The sequence below is a fragment of the Aythya marila genome (genome assembly GCF_965140915.1).
Source record: "Aythya marila genome assembly, chromosome: 8".
NCBI classification, from domain to species: Eukaryota; Metazoa; Chordata; class Aves; order Anseriformes; family Anatidae; genus Aythya; species Aythya marila.
In genome coordinates this window covers 6,590,000-6,610,284 of record NC_139049.1, presented here as the reverse complement: position 1 = coordinate 6,610,284, position 20,285 = coordinate 6,590,000, and positions in this window count along the sequence as shown.

The window sequence follows — 20,285 nt, the reverse complement described above, 5'->3', positions numbered from 1 at the left end:
GTGATTGTGCAGACTGATTCCCAGCCTAACCATAGGGAAGGACAGATGAAAGAAAAGGTGAGAAAGACAACTGTGTGAGGGTTATTCAGCGTTTACCCTTGTTTTCAGTTCTAAAAAAGCTATTATTCTCATGGCACACTGTAGTTCTGTGCTGATCTCTTCTCATATAAACAAAAACCTAAACTGAACACAGGATGACAACCTAGTTTCACACAGTAAAACAACTTTTCAGTTCACCAGATCATTACTGATGATCCAGGATGATTTTTTTTTTCCAGACCACAATCCAAAAAAAAAAATCTTTTATTTCTCTTTCCCAATTTTCACCTTCCCATACTGAAACTCAAACTCCCCTTAAACACTTCAGACCAGTGTCTTCTCCCTTTGTCTCCAAACGATTAATGCAGCTGAGATAAAACACCATGCTTGGAAGAGAGAAGAATTTAAGAAGCCAGGAAGCACAACAGACTCCAATGGGAGAGCTAACCAAATTTAGGTTTAACCATCTCTGTTCTCCGTGTGTTAGCCTGTAATGCGAGGCCTGATGCTCTTTTTGAGCCCAATTGAGATGACCATTCTTTTCTCAATGAGCTTAGAATAAAGCTAACAACAATCTCCTTGGAAAGATTTCCAGTGGAGATGCATGGATTTGCCTGCACAGCCACTGCCATTTCTCAAGTTTCTCAGCAGGCAGCGACCCCACGCCCAGGCCCCTGCCCCCATGAAAGCCAACTGGAGCAGCTCCAGAGACTTGGTCGTGTCTGATACGGGGCTCGGAGGTAGCCAACAACCATAGGTCAACAAGCAGCTCTTTCCATAGATGTTGCTCTCTCACTCAACTCTCCTGAGCTCCTAAAAAGCACATGCTAGGTGCAGCCTAATATGCTAGGTAAGAAGCATTAAAACATTAGGCATCACTGCACACTAAAGCCAAGAGCAGGGAAATCACTCCACCTGTGGCCACTTTAAATTCGAGTTGAGGTTCACACAAAGTGGCACTGCAATATTGCATTCATATTCATATTGTGTTCATTCTGCCACACGTACCTAGCTACAATCTCCATTTTGAAAGCCAGCAGTTATACCTATGTCCAGAGGAAAACGATCAAGCAAAATTCAGATGTGTGAGACAGCGTTGTTAAACTGTTCGGGATAAACAAGGGGCTTCAGAAAGCAGCAACACTTTCAGTGTTTCCACCTGAAAACTTAGGAATGAAGAAAAGAGAAACAATTCCTGGCTGAAGTATAGACAAAGAAGATAACCCTCCCACAGGAGCACAGCATGATAAGTAGCCACAGCGAGAATCACTGTGATCAGTCAGAAAGGCAGGAGAGTTATTAGCTTAGCCCTGAACCTCCTACTTAATGTGGGGCCAGTGGTGATAGTTAACAGACCCTGGCTAAGGTGACAAGCTTTGGACCTGCTTGAGGAAATCCAATTGAGAAGCAGCCAAGAGGAACAAGAAGCTAGAAACAGATGTTCCAGCCACCAGGATGTGCACACATTTAACCTGAATATGTAGAAAAAAATATTATTTTCTATAGATAGTGATTTCATCTCCTTCTGCTGCTCGGGTACTGTCAGATCTCATTATCCACAGCTCAAGTGCTTCCTTCACATTTCGGAACAGATCTTAAATCCAAGCGGAACTGTTTGAGTGATGGCTACTGAATAAAGAACTCAAGGCACTGGATTGATATTCTGAAGATGATTCTAGCATTCAAGCAAAACAAGGCTAAAGACATGGGAATACAAAAAGTTGAATTCCAACAGAGAGTTGAAATAGCTCCTAATAGCCATTCAACACTCCGCATAAACCATCAGGAAAGCTAGCTTTCTTTCGGCTGTCAATTCATATTTAGCAACTGCTGCTGATTGCACGTACTTCTATCCAGAGAAAACTAGACCACTGCCAGAATGGGACAGAAAAAGGTTCATCAAAAGGAGCTAATTGCACTCAAAGGTGATTTGTGCCAAATACAAAAGAAATGCACAGATTAGCTTTGGACTTGGACATCTCTGGGCTCCACAGTGTACAAAGGAGTGTAAACAAGTCTTGTGGGATGTTATTTTCATAAATACAATATACACTCTGGTGCACATTTTCCTTTTCAGTTCTATAAATCTGATTAACATTAATGAAAAGTATATATGCACCTCAAGAGGAGAAAACACCCCCACTATGTCGGTCTTTACAACAAATTTCCTGTTCTCAACACAACATACATCTGGTCCAATTTCAAACACACATTTTTTTTAGGGATGTAAAACATCCCTAGGTAGTTGCTGCTAAATTTGTTTATGGTTCTACATTAAAAAAGTAAAAAAAATGAAATATGCATAAGAGAAACTAATACCAATGAATGACTGCAAAAGCCTATCTGAGCACACAAGGAACAGTGAAATATCTTTACAACCAACATTTTGTTCTGTCTTCTAAGCCAGTATAGCTTTGGAGGATGGGATTAAAATAAACTACTCCTTCAAACTATAACTAATGTAACTATGTTCTCTTTTGCTGACATTTCCAAAGTAAATAATCATATTAATTTCCAAAATAATCATAAATAAGTCCCTTGCTAAAGATATTTTTAATTGCTTCTAATTAACAAAGTATGATAAATTATTCTGACATTTAACTTAAAAGAATGTTTAAGTCAAGTAATAGCATAGCACGGAGAAAAAAAAAAAAAGGAGTGGGGGGATTAGCACATAAAATTAAAAACTTCACTAACCAACCAATATGGTATTTGTATGTAATCAAAGATATGAAACCTTTCTTCATTCTTAATTATGAATCCTACATTCTTAAAGTCAGGTGCTAAAGATACCAGTTTTTTCAAATTATAAGTTGTAGATATAAGGATATAGAAATTTTTGTTCCACATAAATTTATGGTGCATTGTTTCTTACAAACCCAAAGCAAAACTTTGAAGTATGCAAATAACAACAACTTTGGAAACATCTGGAGAAAAAGTTTCTTCCTAAGGTAGGTTCTACCTGAGAGTAACTCAGTGGTCAAAAGGTCAGGAATATGCCTCTCCCTTCGTACATACTTAAATATTTCATCTAAACCACATACAACTTTCCTAAAATAAGAGATTTGAAATAAATAAATAAATAAATCTTGTATGTACGGACCAACATACCTGTAATGAACAAAATACTTGCTCCACTTGCATGTAATATGCAATTCAGTTTCTTCTCGTACTTCTGTGGGCATAAACATCTGTATAGGTCTAGCTAGAGACCTTTTTTAGCAGCCCACAGACAGGCTTAAAATTCACACCTCTAGATCAAGGTAGAGATACTTCAGCTGTTCTGGAGCCTCCTTCCCCTGAGCTGCAGCGGTGTATTTTACATCACACATTAATCCTGATGTCACTAGCATCAGAAATACCACCTGGTCTTCCAGTGCTGAAAGGACTCCAACCTACACAACAGTTCAACACCTTACATTGAACCAAGATACAAAGCAAACCTCTCCCATTAGCCAAGAAACCCCATCACTATGTTGTTTCAAAATTGATTTAACAAAAACAACAGCAACAAAACAAGCACACACACAATTCTGGTGCTAACCTCCACAGATTTCTCCATAGGACTCTATACACAAAAGACAAGGCCTGAATATCCAGGGACTTTTTGGAGGCAGGTTCTACTTTCTGTTTTTGTGGACGTTGACCCATGACTGGACATCCTAATTAGTGCTTCAATATAGCAATCAAAAACAGTGAATGTATTCTATTATCACACCATACCTCTAAGGGCCTTGCTGCATGTTAAAATAATTCTTATTTCAGCATTGTTTTTTGCAGGCCTAGCACACTGAAAAGAAGGGACATCAAGTTAAACAAGCAACTCAGATTTTCATATAAAGCAATATATAAAGACCCTATGAGTTCAGTTCTCTTCTCCATAATAGGTCTAAGTTAGATGCAACTGTTTCAAAACGCGTAAGGCAAAGAAGTTCACTAATTACACAAGTTGAATCTCTTCATATTTAAGCATGCATTTATATGTGTGCATATGACAACACAACCAGCTTAATATAGTTAAGTAAATCAGTTAAATATTTGTGGGCTTGTCTTGTGGCTGAGTGTGAGTACAAGCACCAACATTTTGAAGCCTCCCCAAAAGCACTCCTTTCAGCAAACATGGGTTCTGTTTTAAGACTTGACTGTGCTTCACTGCCTACAGATTTATTAGTCAGGAGTATTACATGACATTGATTGTGAAATGGTTCAACCAATTCTTCAAATTGACTCTGAAATACTACCTTGTGTACTATAGGGTCATTCTATGAAGCATGTTGGAAATGCCTCTGAATATTTTCCAGGGTGATTCCGCTGAACAATAGCAGGTTTGGGGATTATGAGGTAGGTGCCAAGAATATTCTGTATACAGCCACATTTAAAGTGACTGTGGTTATATTAAATTAATAATGTATGAGGAATTTTTCACTACCACAGTGCAACTGGAAGCCTGCAGAATATAAAGGACAACCATCCAAAAAAAGTCACAAAGGCTGCTAAGGTTTCCTCTGGCCACAGATTGAGATGTGCATTTGTGTGAATTTTATCTTTTAAACTGCATTGCAAACATAGTTAAAAACTTCAGTTGGACAGATTATCTCCATTAACAGGTGGGGAAGCTGAAAGCGAAGAGAATTTCCAAACATCATTCCTCCAGAGGCCTCAAAATTATCTGGGCCTGCTTAAGTACTAATCAACTTGTACAGCTATTTTTTTCATGTGCCCTGATGACTTGTTTTGGACAGCTATTAGATACCTTGCAAGTAGCAATCAATTTACTGTTACAAGATTTATTCTGTAATGCTAAGGGCTGAGATTACAACAGGCATTTCAGTATCTGACAGACTGCACTGCTGTGCTCCCTGTGTCATTGCCATGTTTGGTTTTTGTTTTTGTTTTTCTGGTTCCGTATATGGCACTAGATTTGTACTGCAAATATGTTTTCCCTTCAATACCTGGAAAATAGAGTTACTTTCTAGCTCTCTGTCATTTATTCTTTTGATAAAACATATCTGAATTCTTAAGTTACAAATAGACTTTCTCAATTTCTATTTCAATACTTCTAACAGTAGACTGTGAATCAGATTATTAGGACATAACAAATATTCAACATCCATATGAAATTCTAAGTGCTTTCAGCAGAACCTAAACAATATAATTTCCTGAAAGATAAATTAGGCAGACACAAGTCAGACAACAGATATGGAATACCAGAACAATCTTTAAGCCATCAGGCACTGTTCTAACAGGTTATTACAGTCTCTTCCTAATAACACAAGAGCTTAATACTAAAAGTAGATACCTATTTGGACAGTTTGCCTGCTCTAAGATTTGAAAGCAAAATTTTTCATCCCAGATTAATCTTTTCTCTATGAAAGCATCTGTAGAAATTGTGGGGTATAGAAACACAGCTTCTTATTTTACCTTTTTTTTTTTTTTTTTTTTTTTTCTTTTTTCCCTAGGAATATCTAGAAAAGAGTTACTGAGTTACTGCTACTAACCCTTTCTGCCTTGCAGAGGGCTATTAGCCTTCATATTGCCCACAGGAGCATCAATTAGATTTCAGTATATTATGAATAAATTCATGCATCTACATGGGTATTAAGAGATTTTTCACCTAATGTAACTAAGTGAAACAGTACCAGGGGAGTAGTCATAAGACCACCACTTCCACTTTAAAAGTCCAAGCTAAAATGCCCTCAAAGATTGAGGGTCATTCCACCTCACCATGCTGAGCTACATTTCACGGCTTGCAACAAGTTAATCTTATTTGGTGCTGAGAAGAAATGTCACAACCCAGCCCAGGACGAACAAACAAAAATCAAAAAAACATATAGGTGCCATCTCTGCTGTCTATAACACAAATACCTGAAGTCTATATGCCAGGAAACAAGACTAAAGCAAATGTCATTTCCAAATGTCCTTGTTTTGTCCTTGTTTTCATGTTTCGGTCAGATTTCTATACTGTCATTTCTCGTGCAATCAGGCTAAGGTACCTTTGTTTTCAACTCCACTCAAAATACAATTTCCTGATCTAATCCTGTTTATTACCAGTGTGAACATTTTTTGAGCATAAAAGGTATCCTAGCAACATTAATGACCCAAACATTAATACTTAAAAAGGCAGTATGTCAATTTACTGAAGCAAATTCCTTTTTGTCCCCAAGTAATCACACCAAAAAAGCTCCCTAAAAGATAAGTGAGGGTCTTCCTCACAGAACCTCCTTCCCTCAAATAAGCAAGACATAGTCTGAGATCAAAGCAGCATAGTAACTTTCAAAATATATAAAATTAGATCTAAATGTTTTCCTTTTACATCAGAAAAGGAGGACAACTCTATTTTTTTAAGATATCTAGATGAAACCCTGGAAAAGCTTTTAACTTGCGGATACATTGCTATAATATATTTAGTCACCATGTGTTTCGTGAAGTACTGTATCAAGCAAAAGCAACATAAATTTCATAACAAAATATTTTATATCCATATTGGAAATGCAGATGCATGTGCCTTGCAAATGACTGGTGTGTTTAAAGTATGAAGTTGATTGACACATGCTTTCACTTAATGATGGTAATTACAAAGAATAACAACTCCAAACCACATCTGTTCAATATAACAATCTTGTTGTGCTATGCAGATTACATTGAGAGCTGTCAGAAATGCCATTTTACCACAAATCATGCATAAGCACATTTGTAAGACAAGAAACAGATTAATAAGCATCAACACTTTTCTGTAAACACTTGTTGAAGAGAATAAAAGCTGTTAGCACTGAAGGAAATGATACAACAGTGGATGCTTTTTCTATCAAGTCTGAAATAAGAAATCACAGGAAGGACAAAAGTGCAGGCTGGATCCCTGAAGAACAAGAACCCTGTAGCAGATCAAGATGTGTAAAACTCAGCACCCACACCTCATATGAGCGATATTTAACCACACTTGCTCTTTGCTTTTAATCAATTTTCACTTATCTTCCTTTAACAAAACACTCAATAATATAGAAAAGAACATCTTTAGACAGTATCAAATTCAAGCATCTAAAATACCGTATCAAAAAGAAAGCTTGGTTCTAAGTAAGCACAGATACAAGTCTATAAGAATTATTTGTTCATTATTTTAATATTCTTTTATCATTTTGAAAAAAAAAAATAATGCTTTCAGTGGGGTTATTTTTTTTTTTCAATTGCATAATATTCAAATGAAAATTGAAGTTAAAAAAACTAAATGAAGAAAACTAAAATAACTGAGTCATAAACGCTACGAACTTGTTACCACATTGTAATTGTAGGTGCCTTTACTCAAAGGCTGTTTAAGATTCAGGGTCATGTTTTTTCTACAGCAAAGGAGCATGGAATTATAGGCAGGCAGTCATATGATCTCAGACAAGTCATTAATGTAACATGACTTTGTTTGCTTTTGTATGACACAAGGCATTACAGGATATAGCTGACATACAATATAATTGTAGAATAAATAAACAGCATGGTTTGAAAACAAAAAAAAAAAAAGGTCCTTAGATATGTTCATCTTAGTAATACAACTTTTTCTTTCAATTTTTAGATGAAATATATAATCTCTGAGAAATAATTTTCCACTAACGTGACTTAGTTATTCCTAAATAATCATCCGAGAAACTTGATTTGGTACATACAAATAATACAAATTTAAGAGATTATCTTTTGGGCTGTAAGTATTTTCCAAAGTTGTCTGAATGTATTCTTGCTCACAGCCCACCACAGTGAAATAACTGTATACTTCCTTAAGTAGACAAACTGCAGATTTAGCCAGAAATGAGACTTTCTGCATGCGGCATTCACTTTCAAGTTTAGCTTCAATTTTCCTGTATTGCTCAAAGTTTTTGTTTTTTAATTTTTAGCAATAATGCTGACGGAGCTGTCACAGACTGTCTCAAGCATACAGATAAGCCAACAGTGATTTACATCACACCCAAAGATTTCATAAAGAAAATATTTACTACATAAGTATTATAATCTAGAACATGTCTAGCAATAATAGAACAGTTATTACCATGTTGTAGGCTTATTCAGTTGCAATAAAGCGAACAACATTTTTGAGGCCAATAGGAGAGATTCCCACGGAATATCAGATCTTATATCCTGCAAACTTCTTAATTACTGAGACAATCCTCCTTGAGTTCATACAAAGTTATGATTAGAGCTCCTATTTTGTATAAAAATCAACATAGCTTTAGTGTTGTTCTGTTAAAACTGCATGATTTCTATCAAGGTACTGAGCCACTTATGAGATCATGCTGGAGATCACGATTTCCAATTTAAAAAAAAAAAAAAAGAAAAAGAGAGAGAGAGAAATATGTTTTAAAAGTATTCAGAACTTCAGAAATTTGCGTTTATAAAGCGTCTACAAAACCTACTGAGCATTGCAACAAAAATGGCAGCTACCAGGATTTTAACACACCATAATATTGCTTCTATCAAGCTATTAGCAATAAAGTTTACATTGAGCGATTATTTATTGCACTGTCAAGCAGAAACTGCGATATTACTTAGCCAGCAGGTTTGCAAACTGTGTCACTGCATGAGCCAGGGTTGAAAGTTCTTGACTAAGGGGTGCACCTGCCCCTCAGAACCATTGTTTAACCCTCTCTTCAGGGTAGAGCACAGCATGCTTCCTAGTGCAGCAGCAAAGGATTCTTTAATGCAATATTCTTCATCACAACAAATATGTAAGCCTGAACAAATTTTCTCAGAAACAGCTGCTTCTATGGTATCTTGGCATTTGAGTAAATGATTTGCAGAAATTCCACAGGGAAGGAGGTACTTTAAAGGCTGCCAGGGAGTGTGATAGGGCTAGAAGAAGAGTGAAGAGGCACAGCTGTGACAGCTGAAAGCGGGATAAGCTGCCACTGATCTGTTTCTATGCTTATCACAACACCCATTAATCAATTCCAATCACAGCAGGCCCACCAACTAAACTACACTCCACCTCTCAAAAACTGACTACTCAGCCTTGTAATCCTCTTGAAAAATTGTTCATCTGAAAAAAAAAAAAAAAAAGTCAGAGGGACACTGTATTGCTTACTTTATTAAAATAAAGATATTTGTACTAAAATCATAATAATAACCCAGCAACATTAAAATATCCACAGGCCTTTCTTCCTAATTGGATTCAATATTTCGTTTACTTGATTTTTTTCTGCAATTTTTACTTTTATTTTCTGCCTTTTCTAAGTTGTGCTATAGATGCTACTTGTAGTGAATTTAACTTGACAGGTTGCGCTGTCTTCAAGTCAATCTGGAATATAAAATGGTTTATACCCTATAATTTAAAAAAAAAAAAAAAAAATCCCTAAGTATAATTCTCATGAAAAAAAAAAAAAAAAAAAAAAAAAAAAAAACTAGAATTACATTTAAAATATGACAAAATACACAAAATTATATAACAAGTTGAATTAGCTGAAGGTACATTCTAGCTGATAGTAAAATATCAATTATTTTAAAAGTGTATTTTAATAAGTGTACTTCCCGTTGACATTAAAGCCATCATATATTTGAGTTGTATTCTTAAGAAAAGAACTGAAAGGACATCACTGCTCACTACCCGTATATACCACCAGCTAATGTGGATGAGCAAATTCTGCAGGTTTTGAAGGAGCAGTCTAATTTGTTCAGTACTTAAATTGCAATAATACTTGGTCACTAGAACAACTGAGTAGGCAGTTCTGTAATTTGTTTGCTTGGTCACTAATTCTCCAGTCATTAAGGCATTTTAATTCCTGCTTTTGTTGACCCCAGGTCTATCCACACCAAAGCAGAAGTTGCAGATTCAGAGAACATAACAAATAATTAAAAGCAGAATGACGAAAAACATTTCTACCCAATGCCAGTTCCATGAGATGTTAAAGGATAGGAACACCTTTCCATAGATTTTCAGAAGTCAAGTGTGACTGAGAGAGCTCTCTTGGACCAAGGAGGAAGGATATCTAATTCCAGGCCCCCAGTGCTGTTACACAGAATTCAGTCCAGTGTTGACAGGCCAAAAGCTTTAAGCTCGACCAGGCATCAAAGAAAGCACTTAATCAGAAGCCTGGATACTTATAGCCACCACTTGGAAGGATTAAGTGCACTCGGTGTATCTCTTTGCAATGTCAGTTTAGAAGTAGGAAGCAGCTTTTCAGAATAACTAAATGGCTATAGAAGCTGAAGTCCCTTTACTATTCAGTGGTATCTTTGCGCTAAATAACAGTTTTTCAAAAAAAATCCCAGTCTGATACAACACTTTAACAATCTCTTTATTTATGCAGCTGTCACATCTTTGAATAATTGTATTCAACCTTTTTATTTTGATAGTGGTATAGGTTTACAAGAGCTAAATACCTGTTGTGGCATTTGTGAAATTTTACTAGTTACCAGAGAATGGCACTGGTATTTTCCAAAGGCTACATTACAAATCCATGTGATATATACAGCTTCATTACATGTGTATTTGCTAAGAGTTGCTATCGTTTATACAGCATTGATAGTTTTCTAGTCGATACAGAAGTAAAGAGATCATAGAAAAATTACCATACAACAGCACAGAACAAACAGCAATATTTTATACTACTCTGTCAAGGAAATGGCAGCCTGCAACGGTTTACTTTTGAATTCTTTCTTTATTTTTTAAGGTGGTGTCAACTGTCAAAGAGTCAAGAGACATCTTTCATGATAACCTTAAATATCTTGTACTACCAGGCCAAAATTCTGAGAGATCTACATGTTTTCATGGAATATCACATGACCTATCTTTTGTCTGTTATTAAAATTATTCTGATAAATAGGTGATTATTTCATATGCATTGATATTGCAGAATGGACACAAACGTGACGGGGGAATTCAGGAAATGGAATCAAATCATTTAAGTGATGTAGCATTTGAAACAACTTTTGTAACTATGAAAAACTTCACAAGAACAACTGCAACTCACTTTACTATGCACATTGTCTTCCTACCTTTTGTTGTCATCATCATGTTGGAGATTTAAGGAATTTATGTGTTTGTTGTTTTTTTCCCCATTCCTTGACCTCCCCTCCAAACTGGTAAAACTCACCCTTCTAGATGGTGCATCTAGAAACAATAACATGACATAAGAAAAGCTACCTGTATAATATAAAGAAATGTTGATTCTCAGTCCCTGAGAATTAAATCCCCAGCTATAGTTTCCCAATTAAGTTTTTGCACTTGTTTTCTGCTCTAAACTCTTCAGGACAGAGATTTCATCTATGCTTGGAAAATGTCTACCAAATGTTGAGTTAAAGCACAAGTTAAATAGCAAAAACAAATACCTGATCTAACAAAAATCCTGATGCAGCCCCTGCGGTAGCAAACTTTAAAAAGTTTCACTCTCTTCAAACTACTTTTATAACCTGAGTTTTAGTTTACACTAGAATAGAAATGTCTATATATTCCTCATATAAAAATAAACAAGAAAAGCTGAAGGGGGAAAAAAGTGCTTCCAGCAGACAAAGCACAGGCTAAGCAACTACAGGCAGCATGAACCTAGAGGTCTGCATCTCATGAAAATGGAATATAACAATGTGCTCTCAATATTGTGACATTTGAAAGTACAGAAGTAATAGAAAACAGATCAGATGTGTGCACACATAAGAATGTGCTTACTCTTTATTTGCAAAGAAAACATACTAGCATGGAAATCTATCACATACGAGGTCTGGATGAATCTAACAGAAACACAGTAACTCAGTCAGAAATTACTATTCTACATGAATATGTAGAATATTCATATGGCTTTTATTAACCTATTTTCATCATAAAAAAGAACATAGATAAGTTGTAAAAAGAAATGTACACAGCTCCTTATTTACACAAACAAATACTCAAATGACACAGTCAGAGAAAGTGACTGTAAAAATAAAATTATCTTATTCAATATAAAATCTAACTGTGCATTTGGAGTTATATTTTCAATATAACGAAGTTATACTAGTACTTCTTATTGTGACTTTACAGCCCAGACAGAAATGGGAAAAAGGGTTAGTGCACTACATATAGAATTATTACCTTCCTATTGAAAATGCCTGACAGATGAATCCTTCCTCAAAAAGACATAGGAAATGAAGACATATCATGACAGGAAAATTTCTGGTAAGCAATAATCATGCTAACAACTGTGTAACAGTAAAAGGTATCCGCATCCAGCTAAATACATGGCTTCCATCTTTTAACACCTAGACAAGGTAGAAAAATATTTCAGATTCGCATTATGACTTTAGTTTCAAAAAAACTTCCCATTTAACTTAAATATACCAGTCACAAGAACCTATTTTTGGGAGTATCTGCTTCTATGCAATATTCTGTTTCCAAAATATTTTGGTGATCTTCAGCCATTCACAAAACAGTTTATTACATACTATTAACAGCAAAGTCTTTCAAGGATTTCTTCTTCAGTGTTTAGAATTTTCTCTGAAAGCCCCCGTTATCTCAGGAATCAGAATAAGAGACATTTATCTTGTTTTGCATCTCTGTGCATTTGTGCAGAAGAGGTCGCTGGTGCCTTTAGCAGTATTCTCTGCACTGAGAAGCGTGTGCCTTCTCAGCGTACAGTGCTGCACATAGCATGGGACTGTATTCTCTGGACATCATAACCTACCAATACAGCATTGCCACTGCAATGTGTCATAAATGTGTTTTATGTATTGTATATCTTACTGAAGTCTCATCTTTCCTAGACCACTGCTGTAAACGAATAGCGTGGAAGTCTAGTTTCAAGCAGAGTAAAAAGGGGTCATTTCAGTGACGGACATAAACGCAGGGTCCAGAGGGGTTCTAGGTACAGGTAAGCAAAACTGCAGGGCTCACCTGCATGCAGTGCTCCTAAGTTCAATCAGTAAAGCCAACTTCAATTATTGGTGCATAGAAGATTTTTGTCTACAGTTAGTTTTTAGAAAGTTAACTATAAGTTCCCGTACAGTGTTGTAACTGTTTCCATGCAAAGTACATACTAAATTAAGAATTAAACTCTTGTGACAATTTATGCATAGGCTATTCCCTAAAGGCTTAAAAATACCAATCATATAAACAAGACCCTGCAAAAGAATGTATTTCTTCAATAAGGGCTGTTCATAAAGACAGAATTAAAGCAACGATTTGCTGTGTAACCAAGATAGGAGCCATCCAATCTGTTTGCATACTTGCTCTGCAACAGCGCCTTTCCCTGCCCGATCTGTTGAACAGGAAATAGTTTCTCACCTTTACAAAGCACTTTGAGAGCTACTAGACAAGAAACACGGCAGATTTTCACATAACTCCAGCCACAGCAGGAGAACAGGAGATAGTGTTGCAACTCAACAGCATCAGAAGTTGGAGAGATCAAGCTGCAACTATTATTATCCAAGTACGTTAGCACTCTGCAAAGAGAAATCCTCTCTAAGATTTATCTGCCAAGAAATGTACCTAACTCTTGGTTTTCTAAAAACAAACACAACAAGAACAGCAGACCAGGAGATGTATTTAATACTGATCTGTCTACTAAGTGTATAATATTGCCTATTAGGTATAAAAAAGATTTTTGTTTCTTTTTTAGAGATGGGGCTGTTTGCTTTACTGGTGTTGCTTTCATTTCACATCTACTCATAATATTTGTTAATTCTTTTACTTCACTGCGACACCACTAAAGCAAAGACAGAATTCTGGAAGAATCCCACACCACCAAGACAGTTAATAAATTCCTTTCTAAACCCATGGTCTCAGTTTTTGTAAGCACCATACATAGGCAAGTTGGATTGCTTTCTCTCCTTTTTTATGCTGTTATTGGAGGGGTGGGACATAGGTGAAATTGGAGGTAAATGCAGATTGCTCATTAAATTAGGAAACACTCCCAAAAATGTTCTCACAATCTGATTTACAACCTTGTTCTCCAAAATAGCTTAGCCAAGGCTGGAGAGACATACTTATAGTACATCTCAGATCTTCTTATACATTCAGACACATTGCAAAGTTATGATGTAAAGTGTGCTAACATATAGCAGGCAATATTTTAAAACAGAAAAGTTACCAAATAGGTAACTATTGAACTTCTTGATGATAATCAACAGTTTTTCTTGATAATGTTCCTTTTATTCAGAAGAAACATAAAACCTTCATTTTCACCTTGAGAACATATTTGCCATTTGTATTTGCAAAGTTGATCTATATATTTAGAAAGGGGGGAAAACAAACAAACAAACAAAGAAAAAATACAAAAAGACTGCAAGCATTTTCTTACCTGCTACTTAAAACAGGTGACACCAGTTTGCCATTTCCATTCTGAATTTCATCCTTGATCCCCTGTGTGACTGGCAGGAAAAAGAAAGAGCCATCTAAGATCCTGTGCAGCAAAACACTAGTTTATTTTAAAGCACTCTGGTGAATAGAAGTGACTGAAGAATGAGCAATAAACAAGCATAAAATTTGCTTCATTGGGCCATCATCTCTCCCTGCTTTTCACATTCCAATATTAAACTTGAAATTGTAAAATGATTTCTTCTGTACTAGTCTTAGTGAACAACAGATGAAAATTTATTCCTTGAGCTTGTTTATATATTAAAGTACACTATTTTAGAAATACACTTAAGACATTGAGAAAAAAACGTTATTGAATTTTATTTTGCACAATCAAAATCGCATATTTAAAATATTAATATTAATAAACTGAAAAATACTATGCTAACAATGTGAAAAACTAAGTCAAGCAATGTGCTTATTTTTAACGGCTATCATCACCTTTATGGTTATGCTGTAGCTTTCATACAATCACTTACAGGACTATATAATAAAAAAAAATATTCTATAAGGTATACAAGCTCCCAAATAGATTGTCTATGGCAATGAATTTTTTGATAATAATATGGTATGAGCGTTAACTTTTAGTCGGAGCTGAGATTCCTCCCATGCCTCCTCAGCAGATGCCGCCTGAAGCCTGCAACCCGAATACCCTTGTGAGACACTTCCATCTAGTGGCTGCAGGTACAAGAACTGCGCCGCGGTTAAATGCTGCAGGGCAGGCAGTGTATATATAAACTTGGGATGGGTTGCTGTTTGGTTTTGTTTGGTTGGTGGTGGTGGTTTTAACACACACACACACACATTTCACCACTTGATTAACAGTCTTGTGGAGAGATCCAAGTTTAGGAGAAGGGGTTAATCTTGCAAGTTACTGGTTATAACCAAACAAAAACTGAAGGCCAACTAAACCAACAGTGATAGAAACTTTTCTGATTCTACTCTCATTAATCAATAAATATTTAACAAATGCTTTCAGGAATATAGCTTTGATATTTCAGGGGTAAGAAGCAAGTTCAGAAATCTTGAAAGAATTTCCCTGGATGGGGAAGGTGGCAGTGGGGGAACAAAACAGAAGACCAACAGAGGCCCATTTATCAACTTTGCTGTCCACTGCTGAGGACGGCTCAGGAGTTCAAAAACAACATTTATTTTATTCCACTCTTACCCTTCTGACTTTGTCAAACCCCTTGTGGCACAACTTTCTTTTACAAGCTGCTTAGGACACCTACTGTCAAGCATACTACAGAATTAACCTATAGGACACTCCATGTTTTAAACAAAGTATTTGACATTAAACTTTCATCTTCATATTTTGTTGATTCACCTTAGGTTGGTTTGTTGTTTTTTGTTTGTTTTTTGTCTCCTTGTATACATACACAGATAGTGAAGTTATACTACAAACTAATGGTAAAGAATTTCAGATTCCATTTGCTGTTTATAAGGTTGATTTTCTTTCCCTTGCATGTAGACCATCATCTTCAATAGTTCATCATCTTCATGAAAACCACCCTGAGTTGTCATTCTGGACTCCTTTTCTAGACAATAAGATTTACACTATACATTTACAGAAAATGCAGGAGTACATTTAAAATTAAGGTAATTACAGCAAATAAAAATACTAAAAAGCACAATTCTTAAAATAAAAACATTCTATTTTTTTAATTTTATTTTATTTATAATGCCTGAAGAATACCAGCACTAGTACCTTGCTATACCAAGAAACACTCAAACTTCCCCTAGCCACTAATACACCTGATGGAACCTAGCTATCACAGTAGCACCCAATGCAGTCTCAGCAGAGATCAGACCTCTATTGGAGAGGTCACTACCCCAAGATTGTGCTAGTAGCTTACAGTCAAAATACGTAGGCACAGGCTCCCAGAAACAGGAAACATACAATTTGAATAAACGGCAGCAGACTTTAGCAGAAAACTGGAAAAGTGTCCATGTGTATGAATAGACATATTCAAAGTAAAATAAATAAATAAATAAATAAAAATAATAATAAGTCTCTGGGAACGCAATACCAGGGCCTGAACAAATCCTTAGAAGGCAGATAAAACCATTGAGACAACTCTAGACTAGCTGATCAAAAGATACTAGAAAATTATCACCACAACCAAAATGTACTAATCATTAGCTGTTCTACTTCCTATTCAGAGCTCGAAAGCTATTCTTCAGCTTGTGGGAAATGAGGTTTATTTCAGATCCATGACCAGTTCTTGGGCTATTATTTTACAGATATGCCTTTTACACATTTATATGTATACAGATAGCTAACTACATATAGACCTTTATGTCAGAGTGCAAGAATTTTCACAGATACACTTACGTGAGTTTGTATCGCAGCTTCTTGTTTTTCTGACACAATTTCTTTATCAATACCATTGTACGCACGCTAGGGGGAGTTGTAGAAACGCATTGATTTTATAGAAAATTACATCATAGATGAAACAGTTAACACACATATCACTTTAACATAATTCAGTAAATGTGTTTTTATAGCAATATAAAATACAAATAGGCTATGAGACCAAAAGCAGAGCATTGTACTAAAATGTACTAATGCAGTTTAACATACATCTTAATCACTATAAATGTTTCAAAATCACACTTTTAAGTAACAAGTCAAATTGTGGTTAATTGGTTGGTTACTTATTTTTGGTTGGTTGTTTTTTTGTTTGCCTTTTGAAGTTTGTCTCTTTCCTGCATATAACTCTACATGAAAAAAATATATATATATTTGGACACTAGCTTATCGCAAGGTAAGTAATGTTACTAAAGCTACCAGATCTGTGTAAATATTAATGAAATAATGTTTGTAATAGGCTTTAGGAAACTGGATGAAAGACACTGAGTACAGTTAAACTTCATATGATTTTTGTTATTATTATTACAAATGACTGTTGTGAGTTTATCTACTTCCCCTTTTTTCCCCTCAACTCTTCATAGACCTTTCTGATTTACTAATATTAATTGAAATCTTCAAAATTAACTCACAAGACTGAATGATACCTCCAATATTATTTTTTTTATATTGTCTACGGTGCTCGCTGTTGATGATATGTCAGCTCAGGAGACTTCTTCAGTTTTGTTCTGTTTTCAATGCAACAGTCAAGTTATACAAACGTGGATTAGGAAAAATACCATCTCCTATTCTAGAAAGCAATATCGTCAGAAACACAGACACATGAAAACAAACACAGACATGCCAAAACAACAACAACAACTAAATAGAGGGCAGGGGGAAAAATCAAGTCTAGCCAAATTGTGTTACTTATATATTCCAAGTCCTAAAAACAAATAAAAATAAAAATAAAAATAAAAATAAAAATAAAAATAAAAGATGACAAAATATGATTTGTACTTTTTAATATAAAAATAAAAGGACTTCAAAAATTGAGCAACCCATCCTTTGGAAAAGGCATGAACACTATCTCACTTCCTACTGAAAGCTAGGAAGCAAATGAAAATGCTAAAACAAATAAAAACCACAACCTTACTATGAGATTAGAAAAGTTGTACAAACTTCAGTAAGCAACAGGACTCTTCTAATCACAGTATGTTAAGGTATATAATGAACGTGAAGAAATTCCCTGTCCAAAACCAGCAGCTTGTATTCGCAGAGCATTCGCAGAAACAGATGTAGTCTCCTCTTCTGCCTGCAGGTGCCATTACTAGACAAAATTAAATGGCAGCTTGTGGTTTTTCTTCATCTGCAGTATTCTTATGAGTGCTGTAAGAGTTTACCTATACTTAATTTCTAACACTGGCATGTGTCCTTTAAGAGGCATAAGTATAACATGCCTTTTTCTAAAAGTGTATTTACATACAGTACACCTCAAAAGATGGGCTAATGCTGTATAGAAGCTTCTCAAGTAATCTGCTGTTCATATTATGAAGATATGCTTCTCTCAGGATGGTTACCTGTGTCTAAAACAAAGTTTATTTTATCCTGATATGGGATAAAAATGAACTGCTTAGTTCATCAAACTAATCCATAGTTGATTCCTATGTTTTGACCAATTTAAATAACAAAGATCAATTTATTTGACATTTTAGTGTGGTAGCTTATCTCATCATGCTAGCTGATATTAAGATGTGTAATTTTAGTCTTATTTTTCTACTATAAACAAATAAAACTAGAGGCTGAGTTGTAAAACATAGTAAAGTAGTATATCAATGCTCTCAGAATCAGTACAACATATTAACATTTCCATATAAAGTTTTTCAAATAAACTACCGAAGGGAAAAATACTTATTTCTTAGTAACTTCTTTAAGTTACTTCTACTACAAAGAGAATGTGGTTGGTGAGTTAGAGCTTTCTTTGTTCCTATTTTCGAATGCAACTACAGGGAAGATACCTGAATAACATTCCCCACTACTTTGTATTTGAAATTAAAACAAAGCTAACTCCCCAGTCCCTTTCCTTTCACGTTAATTATTAAAATTCCATCAGAAAACCACCTGAAGTTCTAGTTACTTAAAAAAAAAAAAAAAAAAGGAAATCTGATTGAAGAACGTTTTCTTGGGGGAATAAAAAAGGACATCAAAGGAGAAGAAGAGAGAAGAAAATACCCACTAACTACTGATTAAATTAATACATTAAAAATAGAGCCATTATAACTTCAGTAAACAATACCTCCTGTTCAAGTCTCTAAACATGTATTCTTAACGCTTTCCCCACCACCACCCCTCTCTGTGCATGTTTCTGATTGTTTCACTTTTTTTTCCCCCCTTTCGGAGACAGTTGAGAACTGTAAATTTGAGGTAAATGGGTGCACACACATAATGAGAGAAAGGCCCCATTGAGAGACTCTCTGGGCACCTTCCTAAAAGCCACAGGTGAGCCAGCACGACCCTTCACTTCAGAGTCAGACATTGGGATTGGCCTCACAGTTGTTGCATTGCTCCAGCCCCATAATGAGGAGTGATTTGTAAGTGTGGGTGCAGGAGAACCGAACGAATAAGCAAAAGGACTGTGAACAGTTACCTGCTAGAAGTAAACATCTTAATCCTATTAACAGCAGTTGATTAATCAAGGTATTCTAATGACTGCTGGTTGTGATACCAGTCCCATGTCAATTCCACCAGGGAAATTCACACTAATGCATTTCTGTGGAAGTAATTAACAACTCTGTCACATACTAAAGTAAAAATTATTCTGAAACTGTGCTTCATAATAACTATCACAACAAATACTACCACTGTCTGCCAGAAGCTATTCAGATTCTGACTTCAGAGTCAGATCTCCAAATATGCAAGATGGAGAATAAGTCAGGACTGCAAAATCCTTCATCTCAGCAGCATGAGGCTCTACTTCATTTCACCACTATGCCCAGCAGGTGATGTAGACATTGTGCTCAGCCATGTCAATTGCTCTGCTGACCCAGGCCTAACTCACACCTACCTCTAACTACTTGGAAAGGCAGAAACTAACGTACCATTCACAGCCATATCAATCCATCCCAAAATCTGCCTGCCTGCCATGACCCCAGTTCTTTGACATGGGTAATTTATAGATTGACCAGCCTATAGTTATAAATATACCTTACTCTGATGGTATATTACACCAATAGATTACTGGAGCTCCAGCCAGGCTTGCTGATGTATTAATGCAATATGTTATGAGCACTAGCCCACCCTGATGATGTATGGTCACCATACATACCGTAAGAGTGAAGTACTTCGATGATGTATAACTGTAACAAGGGCACCAAGCTGAAGAAAACACTAGCAGAAGTAGGTTTTGGTGACATACTAAAATGTAAATATGATATTAACAAGGTGCTTTAATCAGTTTCTACAATTCACCTTAGCATGGATGAGGAGAACACAAGCTGCAGGAAGCTATTGGCAACATTTTCACTCGTCGTTCAAAAGCCAGATGTGATGGGATTGAAGTCGCCCATCAACTTTCTGCTACCTCAGTTAAACCTATCAGAA